A 25,764-nucleotide genomic window follows, 5' to 3' on the forward strand; every position below is an offset into this window, starting at 1 on the left:
CAAAAGTAAAGTCTGTACTCACGACAATGCAGTCACTGTTGGTAAGACTGGAGCAAAAGCGCCAGGGGCAGACAGTGCTTGAAAAGCACAGCCTCGCTTCAAAGAGTCCTCAAAATGGCGCGAAAATTCCAAACGGCTCAGCAACTTCACAGCAGAGAAAATGGCGCTCGGAAAAAGCGCACGAAAATCCAACGGCTCTGCTTCTCTCTACAGCCAGTGCTGAAGTGGCTGTTTAAGGCTTGGCAAACAAGGTGTGAGAGACAACAGTCCCCTAAGCGCCGTGAGGCAAAGTCCAAAACAGAGTTTGAACTCGGATCCCCGAGCAGGAACTCTGTAGCCGCCAACTAAGGAGGGAACGAAATGGCGGCGAAGGGACAACCAGCGGACCAGCAATCCCGGGACGCACGCCGGCGGCCAAGAAAGACAGCTTTCAAGCTGTTCGGAGCTTCAAAGGAAAACTCCGATTGCTGCAACTCAGGACGGGACAGTCAAGCCGGCTTCCCAGCGACGGCCACGTCACCAGCTAAAGGCTAGCTGCCTGCGCAGCAGCCTCTCACATGGTTACGCTCCCAATCCTAATATTAAAATTTATAACTAAACTATATACAACTATATACAAAAATATACAAGGCTATTTACACTATATATAAAACTACAAAGGCACTAATCCAAAAGCAAAATCTCACAAATGTGAGAGAACTATACTCACGTCCCTATACTAAGACTGAGAGAAATAACTGACGAGCCACAGAGCAGGGAGGAGTGGCCAGAGGAAAGATTTAAAGGCACAGTACACTCTCAGTCCCTATCAAGCAAGAATGAGATAATCCCACCAATGAATTGCGTAGCATCGCCATGGAAAATTAGTTAAGGATTGTATGATAAAATGGACACAAAATATTCAGGAACCAATAATGATGGAAACTTGGGAAATAATATGGGTTAGAAATGTGAAATTTACGCAAGCACAAAATTTAAGAGAAAATTTTTATAAAATGTTTTATAGATGGCATTTAGATCCTAAAAAGTTAGCTTGTATTTATTCGAATTTGCAATCTAAGTGTTGGAGATGTGATTGTGATGATGCCACTTATTATCATATATGGTGGACTTGTAAAAAAGTTAAAGCATTTTGGATTAAAATATGGTGGATTATCCAAAATATTCTTAAAAAGAAGATAACGTTTACTCCACAGTTGTTTTTGTTGGGTATAATCACAGATTGTACGGTTATAGAGACTAAATTGATCTTAAATTTAATAACTGCAGCTAGACTTTTGGTGGCGCAATATTGGAAGAAGGAAGATTTGCCTACTATTGAAGAATGGACATTAAAAATAGCGAATTTAGCAGAAATGTGAAAATTTCAGCTTATTTGAAAGATCACTCACAAGAAAGATATATATCGGAATGGAGAAGATGGATTGATTATATTCAAAACAAATATCGGACTAAAAAATATCAAATAGCTTATGAATGAATAGAAAAATTAAGAGTATTCATATTTAGTTAAGTAAAAGGGGAGTTAAAGTGTGAAGTGGGGGATAGGGATCCATAGATAGTTAGCTTAGTTTAGTATATGATTGTTAATTGTTATACCCTGTATTTTGTTCTGGGAAGTTCGGGAGTGGGGGGGGGGTAAGGAAGGGAGGGGGGACGGGGAAATATTTGTTAAAAAAATTTTTTTTTGTTAAATTCTTTAATTAAAAAAAAAAAGAAAAACGATTTGAAGATATTTTAAAATTGAAGGTGTATGACTGGAGGAAAAATCCTTTTACCGCAAATATTGAAGAGGCTGATACAACTTGCCAAGGACTGTTAGAAATTAGATATGATGAAGAAACTAAACATAAATTTGATAGTGGTGGATATGAAAACCTATGGCAAAATAAAAAAATGCCTGTCTTATATCCAAAAATGTGGAAAATGATATTCAGTTTATTGATACCTTTCCCTACCTCATATCTTGTGGAATCAGGTTTTAGTGCTGTTAATCATATTATGACCAAAGAAAGAAACCGCCTGAATATTTCCAAAAGAGGAGACCTTCATTTGTTCCTTACAAAAATTGAGCCAGATATCCAGTATTTAGTTTCGCAGTATCAGCCTCAGGGATCTCATTAATAATTTAATTAATTAAATGTAATTTCATCAAACTTCATATTTCTATGTATGAAAAGTATAAATAAAAAGATAGATTTAACTACAGTAAGTTGTTTTATAAAGATTTATTCTGCCAAATTTAGCGAAAGTCCGACATAAAGTATTTGGTAAGTAATTATTATTGTATGTTTTAACTTGCTGTAACTCTGCTTTATAAATTGTATAAAGTAAAGTTACTTTCCTACTTTATAAATCACCATTACTGTGGAAACGGTGAGTGGTTAGAAAATTTTACTACTAACAGAGATACAAAAGTGGGCAATAGGTATAAAAAGCTTGACTACCTCTGATCTAGGTATTGGCTATTCCTGCCAGCTTAGTATCTCTACAAATTTGATAAATTCCCTTTCTATTCCCTCATCTTCGTTTATGAAGATATTGAAGAGTACTGTAACACAGTAACACATGACCTTGTGCTACCCCACTGCTTACTTCCCTCCATGTAGTCCCATTAAGGACTACTTGTTGAGTACAGTTTGTCAGGCAGTTACAAATCTGATGATGAGCTATCTATCCCACTTTTTTCTAGCTTAGCAAAAGGTAAGCTGTGGTCTACCTTGTTGAATGCCTTGCTGAATTCTAAGTATACTATATCCACAGCATTTCGCTGTGGATCAATTTAGTCTCTATAACTGTACAATCTGTGATTATACCCAACAAAAACAACTGTGGAGTATTAATTTAGTCACTATGTCAAAGCAAAAGACTACAAGCAGAAGACCTTTTTGTGTCAGATTAAAAATTATTATGCTGCGTTTTATATTTACAAAATATAGTATAATAATTAGTTCTGTCTTGCCATCTTTGTGTATTTCAAGCATGTATATATCTGCCTAATCAACCAAGATGATGTAAAACAAAAGTGAACATTAAAAAAAAGTAAAAATCATATATATTACTAAAATATAGCCGAGATGAGCAAAATAAAATTCTGAATGGAATAATTTAAAGCAACCAACAAGGAACTCTAGTCACCTAGACCCAAACTACTGAGGAAAGAGCCAGATCATTTAAAATCTTGGGCCCATCACATATTGGTGGCAAAGTTGTTCTAGAGAACAGTGACAGCCACTGAAAATATATGTTTTCTATACCTAAAAAGATATGCTTTAAGCCTAAAAAGGGAAGGTTAGATATTTAGTGATTTTTTTCTAGGTCAGCTGGATATAGAAATGGTCTCTTGATATGGGGGGCTCCTTCTAAGCCAATGGAACCCCTTCCTCTACAGCATCAAATTGGCATTTACCACTGCATAGATCCACTCAATACTTCTTCCCTAACCAACAGAAGGGGCAGAGATCTAAAATATGAATGTTACCAAAGACTCTGTTCACTTCTTTGGGACTCACAGGTTCAAACTCCTCCCAAATGACATTGGCAGATTTATACTAAGACAGAAATGTCAAGTTTATTACCTACCAGTAATGGTGCCAGCATCTCTGTATTCCCTGCAGTCTGACACATTGTTTACCACAGCTTCACTTACATAGTGCTCTTCATGAATGCCTGTACTACAGGCTAAGATTGCATGATTAGTTGTCTCAGGAGAGGGAACAACAGCTGCCAAAGAATAGTCGTTCAAAACTGTGGCGTCCAGCTTGGCAAGTTTCACAGCAAAGTGCCTACTGCCATCAGAGGGCCAAAGCAGGAGATTATGTGGCAGAGATTGGCAATGCAAGCTTCCCTCTGTTGGCTTCCTTGATGGATCTGTAAAATATACACAAAAAGAAAGTTTAAGTAAACAAAACACATTTCTAAAAAAATATCCCAGGGTATATTTTCTAAATGTCACAGGCAACTAAAAAACAGCATAAAATAGTCTCTTTTACTTCTAGATATTTTTAAAGATCTGTACATAGAAACAAATTCAGAAGGATAAAAACTGGGAATTCTGCCAGTTTCTGGAGGTCACCAGTTTACAATTTCAACCAAAAATAATTAGGTTAAGAAGAGAATCTAGGAACTACAAATATTAATGATGCAAGTTTCTATATCAGTATTAATTCTACTGACAAGGGGACCAGTGCAACTACATCAATCAGTTTCATCTACCCATCCAGGATTCGCTTTAAGAATATAAACCTGCTAAAATTATGCTAAAATGTAATACAAATCAAGTTTAAAACATAGATACAGTAGAACCTCTGGTCATGAATGATTCTGACCACGACCAAATCGGGTTCTGACCCCCAAAAAATATCACATTTTTTTTCCCCATGGCCAAATTTCCAAAATTATATTTGGGTCATGACTAAATTGGGTTGCGACCAAAGTTATGGAACAATTATGATCGTGACCAGAGGTTCTACTGTACTAAGCTTAAAAAAATGTGTCCATTTTAAAAACAAACCAGTTTTCTAAGTAATTCAAATAGTTGATGCATACTCATTACTCAGCTCATTTTTATCAAGCATTCCAAATGTAGCTGGATAAAGTAAGATTATTATTGTTTTGTGCGTTAAAAATAACACTCGGGCCTACAACAGTCCATACTAATTCTTAGATATTTATAGTTTACATTTTGTAATACTCTATTTATGCAAGAATCTCACTTTCACATAATCTTAAATATCTTTAACCCATTAAATGCAATCTCCAACTGATCAAGTTTCATGTATTGAGAATGCTATTTAAATTCTTTCAATAGTCATTGCTTGGATAAGCTTCTGCTCACAATATTTCTAATGGGCTCTAGTATAACTAAACAGTGTACTTGGAAGAGTGTTGAAGATAAGAATTTTGAAGATTACTGCATAAACATGGCAATTCTTGTATTGTCACACCGTTACAATTATAGTTTCCTTGTCCTCCAAAATTCTATTAGCAGTACCGTGCTAGGATCTTCTTTATGTCAACCTTAATCAATACTATTTACTTTGTTTTTATCTGACTTATATTCACTGTTTTTCAGAAGGTGAAGGAAGCTTACACAGGGATTAGCCTTTATTTTTTTTCCAGTCCAATTTACCAGATAATAATCCTGTCAAGTAGGTTGGACTAAAAGAGAGTAACTGATCCAAAGAAGTCCAGCCTGTTCTATGATTAAGGGTAAACTTGAATCTAGGATTTCCCCCTCCCCCCCTCCACAAACACACACAGCCAGCTCCAAAATTCTATTCCAATACCCCCCATTATGCTATATCTTAGGAGAGCCAGTGTTGATGTGTCAACAATTGTAGCAAAATAGTAGTGGACACAATGGTCTCTGTATGTCCTAAAAGAGAACTCTTTTATCATTTTATCTTTTTGTCATAGAAGAATCATGATGGATCTGTTGAGGGCCCATCTTTTGAATTAATATCACACACAGGGCAACCTGATACAGATACAGAAGGTTCTAGAGCCTGGTGGCGCAGCAAACTAATAGCCTGTTATTATCATTCAGCTGCCTGCAATTACTGCTAGTTCGAATCTCTCCAGGCTCAAGGTTGACTCAGCCTTCCATCCTTTCTAAGGTAGGTAAATTGAGGACCCAGTTTGTGGGAGCAATAAACTGACTTTGTATAAATATACAAAAAGTATGAAGGCTATTGCTTAACGCATTGTAAGCCACCCTGAGTCTCCGGAGAAGGGCGGCATATAAATCAAATTAAAAAAAAAAATACTCCTTCACTTACAATGGTAACAGACTCTGGAATTTTCATTGCTAAGTGATATAGTAATAAAGCATGATATCATGTAACCTTATTGCTTAGCTATGATAATCCCAGCGGTCCATTTTGTTGCCATTAATTGAATTCCACCAGTCATTAGGCAAAAAAGCCTTCCTGATTATTCCATTCCTGACTTGGCCCTTTCCAGCCACAAGTCTGAAGGTAAAATACTTCCTCTTCTTGAACTCTCCCTACCCATCTAATTTCCCCAACTCTGCCAATCTGGCAGAGTACAGTAGTACTGCACAATAGTACTTCTCCCAGCAGCAGAATCTGAGCAGATTCAGCCAGCCAATTCTGCCCTGAACCTCTACTCAGTCTCAGTAGAGCTGTCACCAAGGAATGCCACCTCAAGATCTATACAGCTATCTCAGCACAGAGTTCCAGCTATGCCCGCTGCCTTGCCCTCACAGGCGCTGCTATGCACACTGCACCTTCAGCCCTTTTCCAGCTGTTGCTGATGAGGCATATCCAACTTCGCCCTAAGTGAGAAAGCTGCTGGCCATGCCAGACTGTCTTCCTGAGGTGATTCACATTATTCTCCAAATAGTATATGTTGTTCTTGCAATGCTTTGGAAGACTTCTGTGGCATTTCGAAACCTTGTGAGAAGGCTGAACCCACTGTTCTCCAAATTGCGCACATCATTTGAAAAGTTTCTGAGCCCCCTACTTCAGCCCCAAAACCACTGCTTCCAGTGAGGAATGCTGCTTCCTGAGAGCAGCTAAAAGGGCAAAGATTGGGAGGAGTTAGATAGGAGGGGGAATTTAAGCACCCTTAAGTGTATGTAGGCTGCCTGAAATTTGATGTTGTGACCATGTGGGCGCTTTAACTTTAAACTTAGGAAGTGGAGTATTATTTGTTCAGTGTCACCATGGTTTTTAACAATCACTAAGTGAATAGTCACTAAGCAAGGACTATCTATAGAGATTTTCTTCAACTGTTTTTCCTATGAATTAGAATTTGAGCCTGCAGTCTTTGTTTCAAACTACAACATACAACCAAGAAGATTTGAAGACATTAACAACCTCACGATGGAACAGAGAAATAGATTTTACACACACACACACACACACACACACACACACAACTAAATCCTCCTTGTGTCACCTTTTTTTTTTTTGCAAAAATCTGCTCTGTACAATTAGGAAAGTTAACAGAGCAGATTTTTGGAAAAGGTACAGGAGGGCAGGAGGACAGTGATGTTCCTCCTGCAACTACAAATCCTCAATAGTTATAATATGGGCAGGAAAAACATGAGCAGATAACTAAAAGCATTCTAAAGCCTTGAACTATAGCCAATCATTAGATATAACAAACAAGCTGCCTTATACAATTAAGGTTTTGCATAAACCTTTTTGGCTCTTAGAGCTCTATGCCTCGGTCCAGGGGTGTCAAACTCGATTTTGTTGAGGGCCGCATCAGGGTTGTGGTTGACTTGGGGGGGGCTGGAGCGGAAGAGGGCAGGCATGACCAGCTCAACATTGCTCATGTCGGAGGACGCCTGTGGTGGCCTGGGCAGGACCGGGGGGATCCATCCATCCTTCCTTCCTTCTTCCCTTTTCCTCTTTTTCCTTCCCTCTTCATTCTCCTTTCTTTCTTTGTTGTATTATAAGCAATGAACCAAATTCCCAGTTCAGGAACAAGTTTCAAGGTAGTGACTTTCCCATTAGAAGAAAGGAACCACATAAAAATATGAACAGTATGTCAGTCCTTCTTCTTCAGTGTCTTCTTTTTTAAATCTCCCTATATTTGAATTAATTATGTTCATGGATTCCATGCTTGTTTATTATTTTTTTCATCTTAGTAATACACAAAGGCATATGCTTAATTACCACAACTGAAACTCTTTGAAGTCTACTGAATATCCTGTGACACTCATAATAAGAAATAGGGAGATAGAGAAAGGATGAGAATGAGGACAGAATTTCTAAAAATAAAAAGAAAGCTGCACAAGGCAGATGAATCCCATACTACCATTATATACAAGTGAAGAAAAACCAAAGACTCAAATTATAAAATCAATTCATGATGAGTTGACAAAAAAAGTATGTTAGCATAAAAATAAATAACTTCCATATTTGTTCTTTCATAAAAGGAAGTTTCAATAAATAGCAATCTAAAAAGATATTGCCAAGGGTGATGTATTGAATGTTTTTGAAAATAATTCTTGTATTGTTTATATGTCACAGGTAACTGCTAAATTCTCTTGGGGTTACCTACCCTGAAAAGTATTCCAATTCTAACTGATAAATTTCCTATCTAGATTATTCTTTTATTCTCTAATTATCTATGGTTTTCAAAAAGGGCAGTCTCGGCTCCGTCTGTCATCCAGACCGTGTCCACCAAGAAATCATCAGAAGCAGCATCCTTTAACAATCTTTTATTCAAGATAATCAGCAGCACAGCAAGAAGAACCAAACGGGCCGGAACACACAGTTTAAGTTAGCGCTGCACGCAGCCGCCGTGCACCGCTATTTATATTTTTCCCCGCTCCCAAACCACCATCTGGCAAACTAATTCAAAATTCCCCCCTCCCACACCAGCTGTTGAGTTCTGTGCTGCCCAACGTCGCAGCTCTGACGTCATAGGACAGCGCCAGTAGGTTTCGGCTGCATCACCCGATTCTCTAGCTGCTGCACAGAGTCGATGCCGCTGTGCCGGGAGGTCAGGTGAGCGCCCTGTCTAGTCCCAAATACCCCAGCGTCCCGGAGATGGCGAGCCCTGGCCAGGACTCGACAGGCAGTTCCCCTCTAACAAGGGTCCACCTGCGGGAGGAAGAGGAGAGGTATTAATTACTGTAGATACAGTCTCTGCAGGCTGTGGCTTGTTAGGATACCTGCGGTGGAACCTCCGTACCAGGCGTGTAGCATGCATGTCAGATTTTGCTACCCAGGAGACTTGTGCTAAGGGATATCCTTCCCACTTTACTAAATACTGGAGTCTGCCTTACAATATCTAGAATCTAATATCTTATCTATTTCGTATTGGTTCGTATGTATAGGGCCTGGTGGGTTGGACGCATCGGTGGGTCTATCTACTACCGGTTTCAACAGACTACTGTGAAACACAGGATGTATTCTACCCAAAAGCGAGGGTAATTTGAGGACTACTGTTACAGGGTTGATTATCGGGTAATCGGGAAAGGCCCCAAGTATTTTGGACCCAGCTTCCTACTCGGCAACCTAAGCTTTAGATATTTGGTTGACAGGTATACTTTACCTCCTACTTGAAATGGCTTTGGGTCTGCCCTTCTTTTATCTCTGTAGGTCTTATATTCGTCTACCGCTTTTTGCAATGCTATCTTAACGTTTGGCCATATGCGGCGGATTTTCTCTGCCCAACTACTAGGGGTGTCCACGCTGGTTGATGGAGGCTCTACCTCCGGTATGATTGGGAAGTCTCGACCATATACGACCTGAAAGGGGGAAAGGCCTGTGCTACGATGAATGACGTTATTATAAGCTACTTCTGCGAAAGGGATCAGCCTGGACCAATCAGATTGCTGGTAAGAAACGTAGCAACGAAAGTATCGCTCAACTGCAGCATTAGCTCGCTCTGCTGCTCCATTGGTACTGGGGTGAAACGCAGAGTTTAACCCTTGGGTGGAGCCTATACGTTGTATGAAGCACTTCCAAAATTTACCGGTGAATTGGACTCCGCGGTCCGAAATAATCCGCTTAGGAACTCCATGAAGGCGATAAATGTGTTGGAGAAACATGTCGGTTAGACATCGTGCAGATGGTAATCCCTTACAGGGCACGAAATGAGCTTGCTTCGAGAACAAATCCATCACCGTCCAGATCACATTATATCCATCACTAGGGGGAAGATCAACTATAAAGTCCATAGCGATCTCTTCCCACGGCTTACTGGGATCACTTACCGTCTGTAACAGTCCAGTCGGTTTTCCTGACCATGGTTTAGCCGCCGCAAAATTTGAACATCCTCTTACATATTTCTCGATCTGGCCGCGCATCTGCAGCCACCAAAATTGTCGCCTGACAAGATGAAGTGTTTTTAAATAGCCGAAATGTCCTGCCGGTTTTGAATCATGACAACGGCGTAGAACATACGTTCTCAGCGACTCTGGAACATACACTTTATCGCCTTTCCACGCTAACCCCTCCCGAATGGTAAGTAAGGCTCGGTTCTGTGTCAACCATTGATCATTGTTCAGCGCGGCCTTGAGTTCAGTTACAAAGGACCCCTCTGAACAAAGCACGGTTGACATATCATGTGACCCCTGACTGGGCTGTATAAGAGCTTCTACGACTTCCTCCCTTCTGCTATGGTATTGTGGCATTCGAGACAAGGCATCTGCAAGGAAATTTTTCCCAGCCAGTACTTATTTCAAGCGGAAGGAGAACCTATGGAAGTATTGCGACCATCGCACTTGTTTAGGGGACAACCGTCTCGGTGTTTGTAGGGCCTCCAGGTTCTTATGATCCGTCCAGACTTCAAACGGATGCGCTGCCCCCTCAAGAAGGTGACGCCATGTCATCAACGCCCATTTCACAGCAAAGGCCTCTTTCTCCCATATAGCCCATCCTCGTTCGGTGGGACTTAATTTGCGGGAGGTGTATGCACACAGTCGCAGACAACCCCGCCCGTCCTTCTGTAAAATAACAGCCGCTACAGCTACGTCACTGGGGTCTATCTGAACGATGAACGCTAGTGTTGGATCAGGATGTTTAAGGACTGGTTCTTTAGTGAACAGGTATTTCAATTGTTCGAACGCTGTTTGACATGCTGTGGTCCAATGTAACGACTGGCCGGGCTTTGGTTTGGAGGTGTGCGGCTTGGTACGCAATAAGTCTGTTGGAGGCAACGCTATCGTAGCAAATGCAGAGATAAATTGTCGATAAAAATTGGCAAAACCGAGGAAACTCTGGAGCTATCTTCTAGTCCCTGGGGCTTGCCAGTCCACGATTGCCTGGACCTTTCGTGGGTCCATTTCCACACCGTCCGCCGATATTCGGTAACCCAGGTAGTCTATTCTTGTTTTTGTGGAACTCATATTCCGACAATTCCACAAACAGTTTGGCCGCCAACAACTTTCGTAACACCTGATGCACCAACTTGACGTGTTCTTCCATAGTTTGGGTAAATATTAGTACACCAGAACACCCCTGTACAAATGTTCATGCAGCACCTCGTTGATGAGCTGCATAAAAACTGCAGGAGCGCCCTGGAGACCGAACTGCATGACTTGAAACTGGTAACTGCCGAGGGGACAGTTGAAAGTGGTTTTCCACTCGTCCCCTGGCTTGATACGAACCCGATAATATGCCTCTCGCAGATCCAATTTCGTGAAAATACGCCCAGTCGCCAACCTGGCTAAGAGGTCCTTCATCAGGGGGAGCGGGTACAAATGCTTCACACAAACTGCATTTAATCCTCAGAAATCGACACATAAGCGCAACCCCCCGTCCTTCTTCTCCCTGAAAAGGACAGGGGCTGCCATACGTGATCTACTGGGTTTAATGAACCCCCTAGCCAAGTTCTTATCGATGTATCGCCGTAGCTCTGCTATTTCCTTCTGGGTCATAGAATACATCCTTGGTTTTGGTAGTGTGGCTCCAGGCACCAATTCTATAGCACAGTCCGTAGGCCGATGGGGAGGCAAGACCTCACTCTCCTCTTCGCTAAATACGAGTGCAAGATCCTCATAAACACTAGGGAAGTCTCTTTCCATAGGGGGTACCGTCGTAGCACAGCCCAGCCCTTTATGCCCCTCCATAGAGGACGCACGGGGGTCCCTAGCCACGTCAAGCTGTGCTGGATCGACAGCCAGCCACAGTTTCCAATACCCCCATTCCCACCAGATGGTGGATTGCCACTTATCTAGGCAAGCTAAACCCAATATTATTGGTTCTAGCATCTTTTCAATGACTATAAGGCGATCACCTCCCGGTGGTCTCCTATCTCCAGGTGTACCTTCTCTGTCACATGGGTAGCCGGTGCCCCCCCCCAACAATGATCCATCCATCTGTTCAAATGTTATGGGAGCTTTTAGCCGTCTCACCCGCAACCCCAAGTCATCCACCACTGCTTGACGGATAAGGCACTGGGTACACCCCGAATCCACTAGGGCCCCATAACGAGTCGTATAATGAGCCCCATAATGGCTCGAGGGGTCCTTATCATCACCAGTATCACAAAAGGGCAAATGGGATCGCTCACCTTTGGGTCTTCCAGATCCTCATCGTCACTGTCCCCGTCCACCACAGGAAACTTCCCCACCACTGGGATTGTTGCAGGACCCCTGGTCTGAGACTCTGTAGCTGTCTTGGGGCCCTGGGCTGCCCGGGATTTCTCGGGTGGCTGTCGTGTTCACCCTCTTGACGCCGTTCCGGTGATCGACCTCTGGGGTTGTGGCCGAGGTGTTGGCGACGGGCACTCTGCTGCTCGGTGGCCCACCAGGTTACACCGGAAACATCGGAATCCGGGTCGCTGGGACCTCTCCGGTGGTTCGGAGAATACAGCCGGTCTAGGTTCTTTTATGCCTTGGGGTTTTTCTGTCGCTCTGTCCATCTGGCCTTTCCTCTGGCTTTCACTACTCTCAGGTCGAGCTCGGAACTCCCGGAGGCCAAGATCCAGTTCTATAGCAGCCTTAAACCATATTGCCAAACGTGGTGCCAGACCCCGGTACACACAGGCTTGTCGTAGTTCTCGGTCCAAGCCCATGCGGAATAGTTGGACCAACATCAGTTCTGGCCAGCCCACCAAGCGACTTGCAATCTTCCTGAAGTCTCTTACATAGTCTTTAGCGGGAGCACCCCTCTGTTTAAGGGCAACCAGGTCACCCTCCACCACCTGCACACTAGACTCATTCTCAAAGGTAGACCGGAGGGCCTCCAGGAATCTCCCAACATCGACCAGCTCCCTAGCGTGGTTACTGTGCAGGCTAGCCACCCAATCAGCAGCGTCCCCAGTCAAGACTGCCATTATGGCCACGACCATGGCCCATTGGGAAGGGTACCAGCGTCCATACTGGTCCAGATGACTTATTACCTGGCTGAAAAATAAAGCCACCCGATCTGGACTCCCATCAAAAGTGGCCTGCAAAGCAGGAGGGCCCCAAGTGGGTGGCACCCACATGTCTGGAGCTGGGGCCCACATCTGCGGCGGGTCAGGTGGCCTTCTCGCCGCCACACCCCTTCGGTCAATGTGAGCCTGGCCTGCTGTTGGTCTTTGGAGACCTCTCGCAGGGGCCCTCTCTTGTGCCCGGGGTTGCCGCTCCGGTTGGTGCTCCTGGCGTCACATAAATCCCTTGCCCGGAGAGGACTCCTGGTCCCATGCAGCCGTGCGGTCCTCTAATTGGGTTGGGGCCTGCTCTTTCCGCAACTTCGGGCTGGCAAGGCGGAAACGACCCCCTGAACTAAACGTCCCAGTGTCCTGCCAGGATGGTGCTTGCCCAGGTTCCAAACCAGTGGCCCACGGTTGCCATGAGGGGGTGTCACGGAAGCTTGCCTCCCCAAAGCAGTCCTGGAGGTTATCCATAGCACTGGGCCCGGTGTCATAACCCCATTCCCCCTCTTCTTCCTCTATCCACTGTCTCTCCCTCCAGCCCTGGAAGGCTGGACCCAAAAGGGGGGGGGGTGTTGGCAGTTTCAGTCCAGTGAGAGCAGAGCTGTGCCACCAGTCCCCTGTGGCTGTTTGTACAGGACTGCCTCTCTGCGGCTGGGCATCGTTCTGCTCTTGGCATTCCTCCTCCGGGGTCTGTTGTACCTTGGGCTTCACCACCGGCTGCTCAATAGGCTCCCCCTGGACCTCCTCCTCTATGAGCGTCTCGCCCCCAGCTGCCTCGGCTAACAGCTCCGTTTCCACCTCCTCTGGCATCGACCCTTCCTCCATCCTCATGCCTCAGCAGCAGGCAAGAGCAGCAAAGCTGGGAACGGAATAAGAGGTTCCGTCTGTCATCCAGACCGTGTCCACCAAGAAATCATCAGAAGCAGTGTCCTTTAACAATCTTTTATTCAAGATAAGCAGCAGCACAGCAAGAAGAATAAAACGGGCCGGAACACACAGTTTAAGTCAGCGCTGCACGCAGCCGCTGTGCAGCGCTATTTATATTTTTCCCCGCTCCCAAACCACCATCCGGCAAACTAATTCAAAATTCCCCCCTCCCACACCAGCTGTTGAGTTCTGTGCCGCCCAGCGTCACAGCTCTGACATCATAGGACACTGCCGGTAGGTTTTGGCTGCATCGCCCGATTCTCCAGCTTCTGCAACGCCCGATTCTCTAGCTGCTGCACAGAGCTGATGCCGCTGTGCCGGGAGGTCAGGTGAGCGCCCCATCTGGTCCCAAACACCCCAGCGTCCCGGAGATGGCGAGCCCTGGCCAGGGCTCGACAGGCAGTGTAATTCATTAATGTCTGAAGATATACTCAAATTCAAGGAAGGCAATTTTATTATCTTCTAAATGGAATATAGGTAGTTTCCAACTTATGACTTCATTTAATGACTGTTACCAGTCACTGTTCAGTTTTGGAGTTAGTTCTTTACAGCCTATAAAGCACTTCTAACCATCATAAAATATTACACAGAACTCCACCCCCTTGGTAACAGAACCAAATTTTGGGTGCTTGGCAATCTGTTCCACTTCTGACTGGTTGCCAAGTCCCCTCCAATCATATGATCACCATTTTCTCTACCGGGTTCCCCAAAAACTCAGTGGGGGAACTGGCAGGGCAAGTTGCAAGCAGGGGGGGACTTTGGATTTGAGATCTACTCTCCCAGCATACTGAGAGCTTTTCTCTCCCTCCTGTTCACTAGCATTATTGCCAGATTTTAGGTCTGTTCCTCCAGCGTGCCAAGAAAAGGGAAACCCCTTAATGCACTGATGGAACAGATTTCAACTGGCAGAGCCAGGATTACAATTTTAGAGCAAAGCAGTCATGCGGTATCTCACTTAACAGCAGTAGCATTTAAACTTATATACCTCTTCACAGTGCTTTACAGCCCCCTCTAAGCGGTTTGGAGTCAGCATATTGCCCCAACAATCTGGGTCCACATTTTACCAACCTTAGAAGGATGGAAGGCTTAGTCAATCTTGAGCCGGTCAGGACTGAACTTCTGGCAGCGAGCTGAATTAGCCTGCAATCCTGCATTCTTTTTTTTTTTTTTTTTATTGAAAGAGTTTTACAACAAATACAATTTCCCCACAACCCCCACCCCCCTCCCCTTCCCCGACTTCCCAGAGCAGAACACAAGGTATTTCTATTAAGCTTTAACAGTAAGCTAAATTGCATAACCAATTATGCTAACACCCCTAAAAGAAAAATTCCCTTAACCCCCCATATATGAAATCCTATTTCTTAAACATAATATTTCTAATATCACTTATATAGCACTTGTACAAATAATAAGAAAAAAAAATCATTCGTAAGCTATTTGATATTTTTTGGTCTGATACTTATTTTGTATATAATCAATCCATCTTCTCCAGTCCTGTATATATCTTTCTTGTGTGTGATCCTTCAAAAATGCTGAAATTTTAGCCATTTCAGCTAAATTAGTTACTTTCAATATCCAATCATCAATAGTAGGCAAAAAATCCTTCTTCCAATGTTGTGCAACCAACAATCTTGCTGCTGTTATCAAGTTCAAAATCAATTTAGTCTCTACAACTGTACAATCTGTGGTTATACCCAATAAAAACAACTGTGGAGTAAATTTCAGTTTCTTTTTAAGAATATTCTGCATCACCCACCAAATCTTTATCCAAAATGCTTTGATTTTTCTACAAGTCCACCATATATGATAATAAGTTGCGTCATCACAGTCACATCTCCAACATTTAGCTTGCACATTAGGATACATACATGATAACTTTTTGGGATCTAAATGCCATCTATAAAACATTTTGTAAAAGTTTTCTCTTAAATTTTGTGCTTGTGTAAATTTCACATTTCTAATCCAAATTTTTTCCCAAGTCTCCATCATTATTGGTTCCTGAAAGTTTTGTGCCCATTTAATCATACAGTCTTTAACCAATTCCGTCTCGGAATCTATTTCTAATAAAACATTATACAACCTTTTAATATGCATTTGTTTTTGATCTCTAATTTGTTTTACCAAATTCTCCTCATTTTGCACAAAGCCAGTTTTTTGATCTTCCTTCCATCTAGCTTGAAGCTGACCATACTGAAACCATGTATAAATTATACCTTCTTCTCTCAACGTATCTAGAGATTTCAAGTACATTACCCCCCTTTCCATAGTAAGAAGCTCTTTATAAATAATCACCTCCTGTTTTTGTTCTATACTTATATTTTCTATTGCATGTCTAGGATTTGCCCATACAGGTATCTTGTAATTTAACTTATACTGATATTTTTTCCAAACCCTTAACAAAGCATTTCTTAATATATGAACCTTGAATACTTTATCCACTTTTTTATCATATAACAAATAAGCATGCCATCCATATAACAAATCATAACCTTCTACATTCAGAACTCTACTCTCAGTTAGATTAAACCAATCACTAATATGTGATAACACCGCTGCTTCATAATACAATCTTAAATTAGGCATTTTAAGACCCCCTCTTTCACGTATATCTTGTATAATTTTCATTTTTATTCTGGGTTTTTTCCCAGCCCAAATAAAAGTATTAACACCTTTCTGCCATACTTTTAGATTTTCGTCTTTCTTAAGCACAGGTATCATTTGAAATAAAAATAAGAATCTAGGTAAAACATTCATTTTAATTGCTGCAATTCTTCCCAATAAAGACAACTGTAGTTTTTTCCAATTTTCCATATCCTTCTGTACCTTCTGCCAAAGTACCTCATAATTGTTTTTATATAATTTTGCATTTGAAGCTGCTATATATACCCCTAAGTATTTAACCTTTTTAACTTATTCATATTATTAATAAAAAATTCTTTCAATTGTTTTTTAAGCTCAAAGAGATTATCTTCATATCTAAATAAGTTCTCGTTTAGCCTCCAAGACCTCCTTTCCCCTCTTTCCTGCTCTAGTTCCACCCAAACCGGACTATGATCAGTTAATGTTCTTGGACATATCTTCGTACTCTTCACCCTAGAAAAAAGATCATTTGTAGTTAATATAAAATCAATCCTAGAAAAAGATTGATGCCTATCTGAAAAAAAAGTAAAATCACTCTCCAACGCATTCCTTTCTCTCCATATATCTCTGAGTTCGATATCCTCCAAAATATCAAAAAAAGATTTAGGCAACTTGGCACGCATGGTGGTCTTGGAAAGACTTTTTTTATCCTTCTGGGTATTTAATACCCCATTCCAATCACCCATTAAAAGTAAAGATCTGTAATCCCATTGTAAAATTTTGGTATGTAAAAGTTTGTAAAATTTTTCTTGTTGTTGATTAGGTGCATATACTCCAACTACTAGCATCTTCCCATTCTGTGTTATTAATTCAATTGCAATATATCTACCTTGAGTATCAGCCTCAATTAAATTAGCCACTAAGCCTCTTTTAACATATATAACTAGGCCATTTTTCTTTTCTGGTGCTGAAGCCACAAAATGTATACCTAATTTCGAATTTATCAAATACTTTTGATCTGAAGATTTAATATGGGTTTCTTGCAAACAAATAACATCGTTCTGAAATTGTTTCAAGTAATGAAATATTTTCTTTCTTTTTTGTGGAGAATTTAAACCATTGACATTCCAGGATAAAAATTTATTTGCCATCTCTGGGCATTCCAAGCTTTGAGAGCATCAGCTGAACCTCCTCCGCCATCTTAGATTTCGGCCTAGCTCCTCCCACTGCTTGTGTTTTTTGGACTTGTTGAGTTGGATCTTGAGGTTGTTGTGCCAAATGTTGTTTGTAAGTAGCTCTTGTAATTCGTTGATCTTCTGGCAGTTGTATCTTCGTTAGTGCCTCAAGAGTTGGTGGTTGACCCCCACTCAGTAATGGATCTTCCAAGTTAGCTCCTCCAGCTAGTGCTTGAGCATAGGTTTGTAGTTGTGCTCCACCTTTCTCTTGCTGCGTAACTTCCAATTGCTTTCCAGCACCCCCTGGTGAGGGTGGCCTTCCAGCCTTTAAAATATTAGCATAAAAGTCTTTTGCCTTTCCAACTGTGTTTAAACGATGCCTTTGCCCAGCATATGTCACTATTATCCCAAATGGGACGTCCCATCTGTACTGGAGCTGTTGATTTCTTAATTCGTTCACCAAAAAACCAAACTGCTTTCTGTCTCTTAACATTTTAGGAGGAAGCTCTTTCAAAACCACCAATTCTTGTCCCTCCACTTTAATCTTATTTCTGTAAGAGGCTTGCAAAATGTCATTTCTAAATCTCCTTGTTGTAAAATAAATCACCACATCCCTTGGTAGTTGCTTTTGTTTTGCCAGCCAGGAATTAACCCTGTAAATTTTGTCCATTTGGAATGCCAAATCTTCTGGCCTTTCTAAGATCAGCTCTGCTAAGGCGTTGGAACAAACATCTTTTAAATTTTCACCACTCTTCTCTTTCAACCCTCTCAGCCTCAGGGCAAATTCCATTGATCTGTACTGTAACATGACCATCTCGTCATCCACTTTCTCTGTCTGTGTCATAATCTCTCCTACTTTAGCTTCAAGATCTAAGTTAGCATCATCAATCTCCCGTACTCTCTCCTCAATCTTTAACATGTGAGTAGCCAGTCCTGAAACTGCAAAAACAATGTCATCTCTTATTTCATCATGTTTTTCTTTCACCACGTTTGTAAGTTTCTTTAACTCCTCTGAGAATCCTTTCATCATTTCTGCCTGATTGTTCAGGGCACTCATTATAAATTCTTTAAGGTCTTGTGACTGTGCATCAGCCGGAAGTTGTTGTTTTGGAGTCACTACAGGAGAGCCTCCTCCCCCTTTAGAAGTTGGTGGCTTTAGTTGTTTAGCAGCCATTTTTATTTTAAAAAGAATTTTTCCTTTTTGCAGCCAGAAAGTCTTATAAGCAGTCTTACAAAGTGTATTTCAAAGTTTTTCCAAAATAAACAGTCCTCTCTTCCAACTGTAATCAATCCCCAGCAGTTTATTCTTCAGGCAAAGGGTTCTTAACAAGCAATTTCCTTTTAACTTTCACTTTCCCTTCCGCCCTTAACAAAGGCTTCCTCTCCAGCCTCCAGCTCAAGAGAGCTCCATTTGCAACAATGTATTCACGGGGTTAAGCTCAGTTTATTATTTAAAGAGGCTTGCACTCTTGCTTCCGCTCTGTCTGCCTTAAGAAATCATTAGAACTCACTGTTTGCCGGCAGAATTGGACGCAGACGTCTTGCTCTGTGAATCAGAGGCACCAGCGATCCGGAGCAAAGGGAGGGGAGAACTGGGGAGCTCTCGCCCTCCGAGTCCCTGGAATTAATCCAGTGACAATCGGGGAGCTCTACCCACCCCCTCCGACTCTCCTCTCCTTCTTTGCCCGAAGGAGAGTTTTTTCAAACCGCCAGACAGCTGTTCAGCGCTGTCAGGGCGGTTTTTTACAGATCGGGTGGCTGGCGGTCTATGGAGACCGTCTTCGAATGTCTGCGGAGCCACCGGAAGTCTGCAATCCTGCATTCTTAACCACCGTGCCACCACTTCACTCAACAACTGAGATTCTGGGCCCACTTAGAAGATTATCTCTAATATTTACACAAAACAGCAATGAAAAAAATAATTTGAACTATTTTATTGCCACAGTTAATTTCAAAGACAAGGGAATAAGAATAAGACTATATGGTAAATTAAGCTGAAATCATTATGAGAAATTTGAAAGATTTTCAAAATCTGGGATATGCAATTTACAACCTTAGACTACCAGCAATTATCTGTTTAATTCAAATCTGTTATAAAAGAACTCTGTTCCTACCACCACTAAATCTATATGGTCCTTTCCTGTAAACTGCAGGGGAGAAATAAAATAATAAGAGGGGGGAGGAAAAGTGGCAACCAGGAGAGTTATCTCCATTATGAATTTTCAATCTCCTCTATCATTTATATTATCCCATGTATATATCAGGTGGATCCCAATATCTGAAGAAATATGGCCCTCAAAAACAATGCCACATACTGAACACTTTTACTCACTCCCTATCAATTTTATTATAGCTTATTATTATAATCATACATTGCATAAATAAATAAAAATGAATGTAATGTCTGGTATAATGCTGAATTTTGGTTTAGTGATGGATTATGGCTTGGAAACCCCTTCACGGATGACTGCCTTGTCGTGGTGAAGCGGCTTGCGTAGCTCAATGAAGCTATGAGTTATGCCATGCAGAGACACCCAAGACCGACAGGCCATTGCAGAGAGTTCTGACAAAACATGATCCACTGGAGAAGGAAATGGCAACCCACTTCAGTATCTTTGCCATGAAAACCCATGGACAGTACCAAAAGGAAAAAAGATATAACGCTGGAAGATGAGCCCCTCAGGTTGGAAGGTGTCCAATATGCTACTGGGGAAGAGCAGAGGGCTAGTACTAGTAGCGCCAGAATGAGTGAAGCGACTGGGCCAAAGCCAAAAGGACACTCAGCTGTGGATGCATCTGGTGGTGAAAGGAAAGTCTGATGCTATAAAGGTTTTTCCTCCATAGGAACCTGGAATGTAAGATCCATGAATCAAGATAAGCTGGACATGGTCAAACATGAGATGACAAGGCTGAACATTGACATCTTAGGAATCAGCGAACTAAAATGGACAGGAATGGGTGAATTTAGTTCAGATGACCATCAGGTATACTACTGCGGGCAAGAATCCTTCAGAAGAAATGGAGTAGCCTTCAATAAAAGAGTAGGAAAAGTAATACTGGGATACAATCCCCAAAATGATAGAATGATCTCAGTTTGAATCCAACTGGGCGTTGGTCCTACCTGATACGCCCTTTCTCAGTGTGAGGGGAAGATCACCCAAGAATAGGTATTGCTCTGCTTCTCTGCTTGGAGACGAGTCAAACTTCCTTGGCCACGCCTACTCCTGTCCAGGCGCTCCCCAGTTCAATGAAAACATAGCGAAGCTGAGATTCACCACCTGTAAACACATAGAAGCCCCCCCCCCGGGACTACGGACCAGACGGTCAACAGGGTGGGGCTGGAGGATCTTCCCCTCATGTTGAGAAAGGGCATATCAGGTAGGACCAATGCCCATTCTCCAGTGAATCGGGGAAGATCATCCAGGAATGAGACTTACCAAAGCCAGTTAGTCATACGGGAGGGACGTAGTCTGGTCCGAAACCCTACCACCCACCGCCAAAGGGTGCTGCAAAGGAAATGCAGTCCACTCCCTGAAAGAATGGCAGGAGGCTGAACAGAGGGTGGCCAAACCATTGTACTAACCTCTGTGACAGACGACAGCGGCCGGGGAACAACCCCCACGGTGGTGCCCCCGTCAAGATTATCCCCCAGGAGAAATTCTGGAAACCTGTAGCACTGGAAACAGGAACCCTGCCTACAGGCGAAAGGTTCCCCCACCGAAGACCAACCATCCACAGTCAATGGTCCTGCCAAGCACTACTGGAGAAGACCTGAAATGAGAAGAGTGCCCTTCCTCCATAGGGAAAGGACTCGCAAACAATCGTGGCAACAGCCTCGGATAGGGGTGGAAGTAGCCAGGGGCACGACATGGTTGAAAATCCTGAAGGATCCCGGGCCAAGGATTTTTTTAATTGGTAAAACCTTCAATCACAGCTCTTGTAAGTCCTTGACAGGACGGTTTGCTTGAAGCAATGCTGTCCCCTGTCGCCTAGATCTAGAGCTGGCAAGCAACTCAGTTGCCACTGAAGCTGTGTCTAAGGCGGGAAATTAGGTGTGGCAGGAAGACGGGGCTGTAAAATACTGACGCTGCGGCCCAATCGGCCCATGATCTGGGGTAATTAGGCGCTTAAGATCTCTACCTCCACCACCGCTAAAAGCAGCCGTCCCATTACCTTTTTGAAGGGGCAGATCGGCCCAGCCGAACACTTCTGCCGTAATGTCAGAACTTCTGTTGAGTTGCAACGGATGCAGTTAAAACCGCCCTGACCAAAGGGCACTACTGTCATGGTTGTGACTATTCCCTGTGCTCCCCGCTCCACGAGCCGAAGGGAGGAGGCACTGTGAGATAGAGCCAAGTGGTTTCGCCACATCTTCCCCTGGGATCAGGCAGCCTGGCCTATCAGGAACTCTACGCTGCAGCCATGAGGCGCCTCGTCAGTTTAAGCTCCTGCCACGGCCCAAAAAATTTGGCGCCTAGTGCGCCAACCACTAAATACAAAAATGGCAGCCTGCTTATTAGAAGCGCCCATGCCTCGGTCATAACAGCGCCTAAAACGCCAGCCTTTCCATCCGCCAGTCAGGCAACTTGGCTCGATATGAGCACTCCTGCTGCGGCTGCAATGGCGCCTAGGGCGTCAGCTGCTCCAACCGCATCTCAGCAGTATGACTCTTATGAGTATGCCTGCTGTGGCCATAACGGCACTTAACCGTCAACCGCTCTGTTCACAGTTTGGACAGTCCGGCTCCTATGAGCGTTCCTGCCGCAGCCGTAATGGCGCCTAATGCGCCCGCTGCTCCATCCTCAAGTTGGACAGTCTGGCTTGTCATGAACGCTTCTGCTGTGGCTGCAATGGCGACTAGTGCGCCAGCCGCTCCATTCCCAAATTATGCAGTCTGGCTCTTCATGAGTGCTCCTTCCACAGTCTTAATGGCACCCAGTGCGACTGTCGCTCCATCTTCAAGTAGGGCAGTGTGGCTCGTCATGAGCGCTCCTGCCGCGGCTGCAATGGCGCCTAGTGCGCTAGCCGCATCATCCGCAGTTCAGGCAGCCTGGCTCACCATGAGCACTCCTGCCGTGGCCATAATAGCACCTAACGCACTAACTACCCATCTCTGGGATGGGCAGCTAAGCTCTTAATGAGTGCTCCCGCTGCAGTTAAAAGGGCGACTGACACGTCGGCCACTTCATTGCCGTACGGGCAGCCCGGCTCGTACGAGTTCTCCTGCCATGGCTCAGATGGCGCAAAATGCGTCTGCCGCCTCACTGCAATTCAGGCAGCCTGGCTCCTAATGAGCACTTCTGCCGTGGATGAAGTGGTGCCTAATGCACCAGCCACTTGCTCTGCAGGAAGGGCAGTCTCGCTCATCATGAGCATACCTGCCGCGGCCTTGTGGCACCCGAAGCGCTGGCCAAAATCAGTGTGCCTAGACAAATCTAGGCAGGGACTGAGTCCCCTTCTGCAGGTGCAGACTAATGCCAGGCAATGCCCCATCTGCTAAGTGCAGGAAAGGCAGGGACCTCAGCTGAAATACAACGTGGTAGAAACGGGGTACCCGCAGGCTGGTGATTCCCTGATCGCTCACCAGCGATCACCAAGCCTCGCTCGGAACAAAAAAATCCAAATGCTGTCAGTCTTACGTTGTGAAAGATATCGAAGAATGGGTGAGTCTCATTTCTCAGTCTCAACTCATGGAAGACCAAGTTGAATTGGGGAGCACCTGGACAGAAGTAGGTGTGGCCAAGAAAGTTTGACTCGGTCTCCAAGCAGAGAAGCAGAGCAATACCCATTCCTGGATGATCTTCCCCAATTCACTGGAGAACATCCAATATCACAGTAATCCAAGTCTATGTCCCAACCACTAGTGCTGAAGAGGATGAAATTGACAAGTTCTATGAAGCCCTACAGCACCTTATAGAATTAACACCAAAAAATGATGTCCTTATCATTATGGGTGATTGGAATGCTAAAGTAGGAAGCCAAAAGATAACCAGAATAACAGGCAAGTTTGGCCTTGGAATACAAAATGAAGAAGGGCATAGGCTGATAGAATTCTGTCAAGATAATACGATGGTCATAGCAAACACTCTTTTCCAACAACCCAAGAGATGACTCTATACATGGACATCACCAGATGGTCAACACAGAAATCAGATTGACTATGTGCTCTTCAGCCAAAGATGGAGAAGCTCTATACAGTCAGTAAAAACAAGACCAGGAGTGGACTGTGGCTCAGATCGTGAGCTTCTCGTTGCAAAATTTAGACTTAAATTGAAGAAAGTAGGGGAAAGCACTAGGCCACTCAGGTATGAACTAAATCATATCCCTGATCAATATACAGTAGAGATGACAAATAGATTTAAGAAATTAGATCTGATAGACAGAATGCCTGAAGAACTATGGACAGAGGTTCGCAACATTGTACAAATTGTACAACATTGTACAACATTGTACAAATACAAATTGTATTAAAACCATCCCAAAGAAAAAGAAAGGCAAGAAAGCAAAATGATTGTCTGAGGAAGCTTTGTAAATAGCTGAGGAAAGAAGGGAAGTGAAAGGCAAGGGAGAAAAAGAAAGATACACCCAGTTGAATGCAGAATTCCAGAGAATAGCTAGAAGAGATTAGAATTCATTCTTAAATGAACAGTGCAAAGAAACAGAAGAAAACAATAGAATAGGGTAGACACGAGATCTCTTCAAGAAAATTGGAGATACGAAGGGAATGTTACATGTAAAGATGGGCATGATAAAGGACCAAAATGGCAGAAGAGATTAAGAAAAGGTGGCAAAATTACACAGAAGAATTATACAAGAACGAGCTTAACATCCCTGATAACCACGATGGGGTGGTCACTGACCTCGAGCCAGACATCCTAGAATGTGAAGTCAAATGGGCCTTAGGAAATCTGAGCAACAACAAAGAGGTGACAGTATTCCAGCTGAGCTATTCAAAATCTTAAAAGACGATGCAGTAGAAGTGCTATACTCAATTTGCCAGCAAATCTGGAAAACTCAACAGTGGCCACAGGATTGGAAAAGGTCATCTTACATTCCAATTCCAAAGAAAGGCAATGCCAAAGAACTGAACACTCATTTCACATGCTAGTAAGGTTATGCTTAAAATCCTACAAGCTAGGCTCCAGCAGTATGTGGATCGAGAACTACCAGAAGTACAGACAGGATTTCAAAGAGGCAGAGATCAAATTGCCAACATATGCTGAATCATGGAGAAAGCTAGGGAGTTCCAGAAAAATATCTACTTCTGCTTCATTGACTATGCTAAACCCTTTGATTGTGCGGATCACAACAAATTGTGGCAAGTTTTTAAAGAGATGGAAGTACCAGACCATCTTATTTGTCTCTTGAGAAACCTATATGCAGGTCAAGAAGCAACAGTGAGACCTGGACATGGAAACACTGATTGGTTCAAAATTGGAAAAGGAGTCCGGCAAGACTGTACACTGTCGCCCTGCCTATTTAACTTATATGCAGAGTACATCATGAGAAAGGCGAGGCTAGATGAATCAAAAGTTGGAGTTAAGATTGCCAGGAGAAATATCAACAACCTCAGATATACAGATGATTCCATTCTAATGGCAGAAAGTGAAGAAGAATTAAAGAGCCCCTTGATGTGGGTGAAGAAAGAGAGTGCAAAAGTTGGCTTGAAACTCAACATTAAGAAAACTAAGATCATGGCATCCGGCCCTCTCAATTCCTGGCAAATAGATGTGGAAGAAATGGAGGTAGTGACAGATTTTATTTTCCTGGGCTCTGAGATCACCGCAGATGGGGGCTGCAGCCAAGAAATTAAAAGACGTTTACTCCTGGGGAGGAAAGCTATGGCAAATCTAGACAGCGTACTAAAAAGCAGAGACATCACTCTGCCAACAAAAGTGCATATAGTCAAGGCTATGGTTTTTCCAGTTGCAATGTATGGCTGTGAAAGTTGGACCATAAGAAAGGCTGAGCACCAAAGAATTCAGGCCTTTGAACTATGGTGGTTCAACTTGGACAAGATTCCAAGTCCCTTGGACTGCAAGGCGATCAAACCGGTCAGTACTAGAGGAAATCAACCTGACTGCTCTTGGTTTCCGGTTCCGGTCATCGTGCTAGCAAGATGGATTTGGAGTTAGCTCCTGTCACGATCTTGCCAACTTCCTAGCCTGGGTGGCTTTGTTTTGCTGGCGGCGGCCCCGGAGGGGCGGCCGCAAGCGGAGAGGAGCTAGGAGCG

The 25,764-nt window shown here is 43.3% G+C and overlaps 1 protein-coding gene across 4 annotated transcripts in view; it reads right to left on the reverse strand.

Annotated features, from left to right (window-relative positions):
- TRAK1 (trafficking kinesin protein 1) overlaps positions 1 to 25,764 on the reverse strand; it is a 495,341-nt gene that overhangs the window by 333,032 nt on the left and 136,545 nt on the right. For 2 of the 4 annotated variants that reach the window (XM_087894140.1, XM_060683688.2), the window contains exon 2: positions 3,583 to 3,870. The gene's annotated coding sequence lies outside the window, so the exon portion shown is untranslated. Of the gene's footprint in view, positions 1 to 3,582; positions 3,871 to 8,435; positions 8,462 to 25,764 lie in introns of those variants that run through there. The other 2 variants (XM_087894141.1, XM_087894142.1) reach the window with 2 other exon arrangements.

The sequence above is a fragment of the Pantherophis guttatus genome, chromosome 4, assembly GCF_059756535.1.
Source record: "Pantherophis guttatus breed Tessera chromosome 4, ASM5975653v1, whole genome shotgun sequence".
Taxonomy (NCBI): domain Eukaryota; kingdom Metazoa; phylum Chordata; class Lepidosauria; order Squamata; family Colubridae; genus Pantherophis; species Pantherophis guttatus.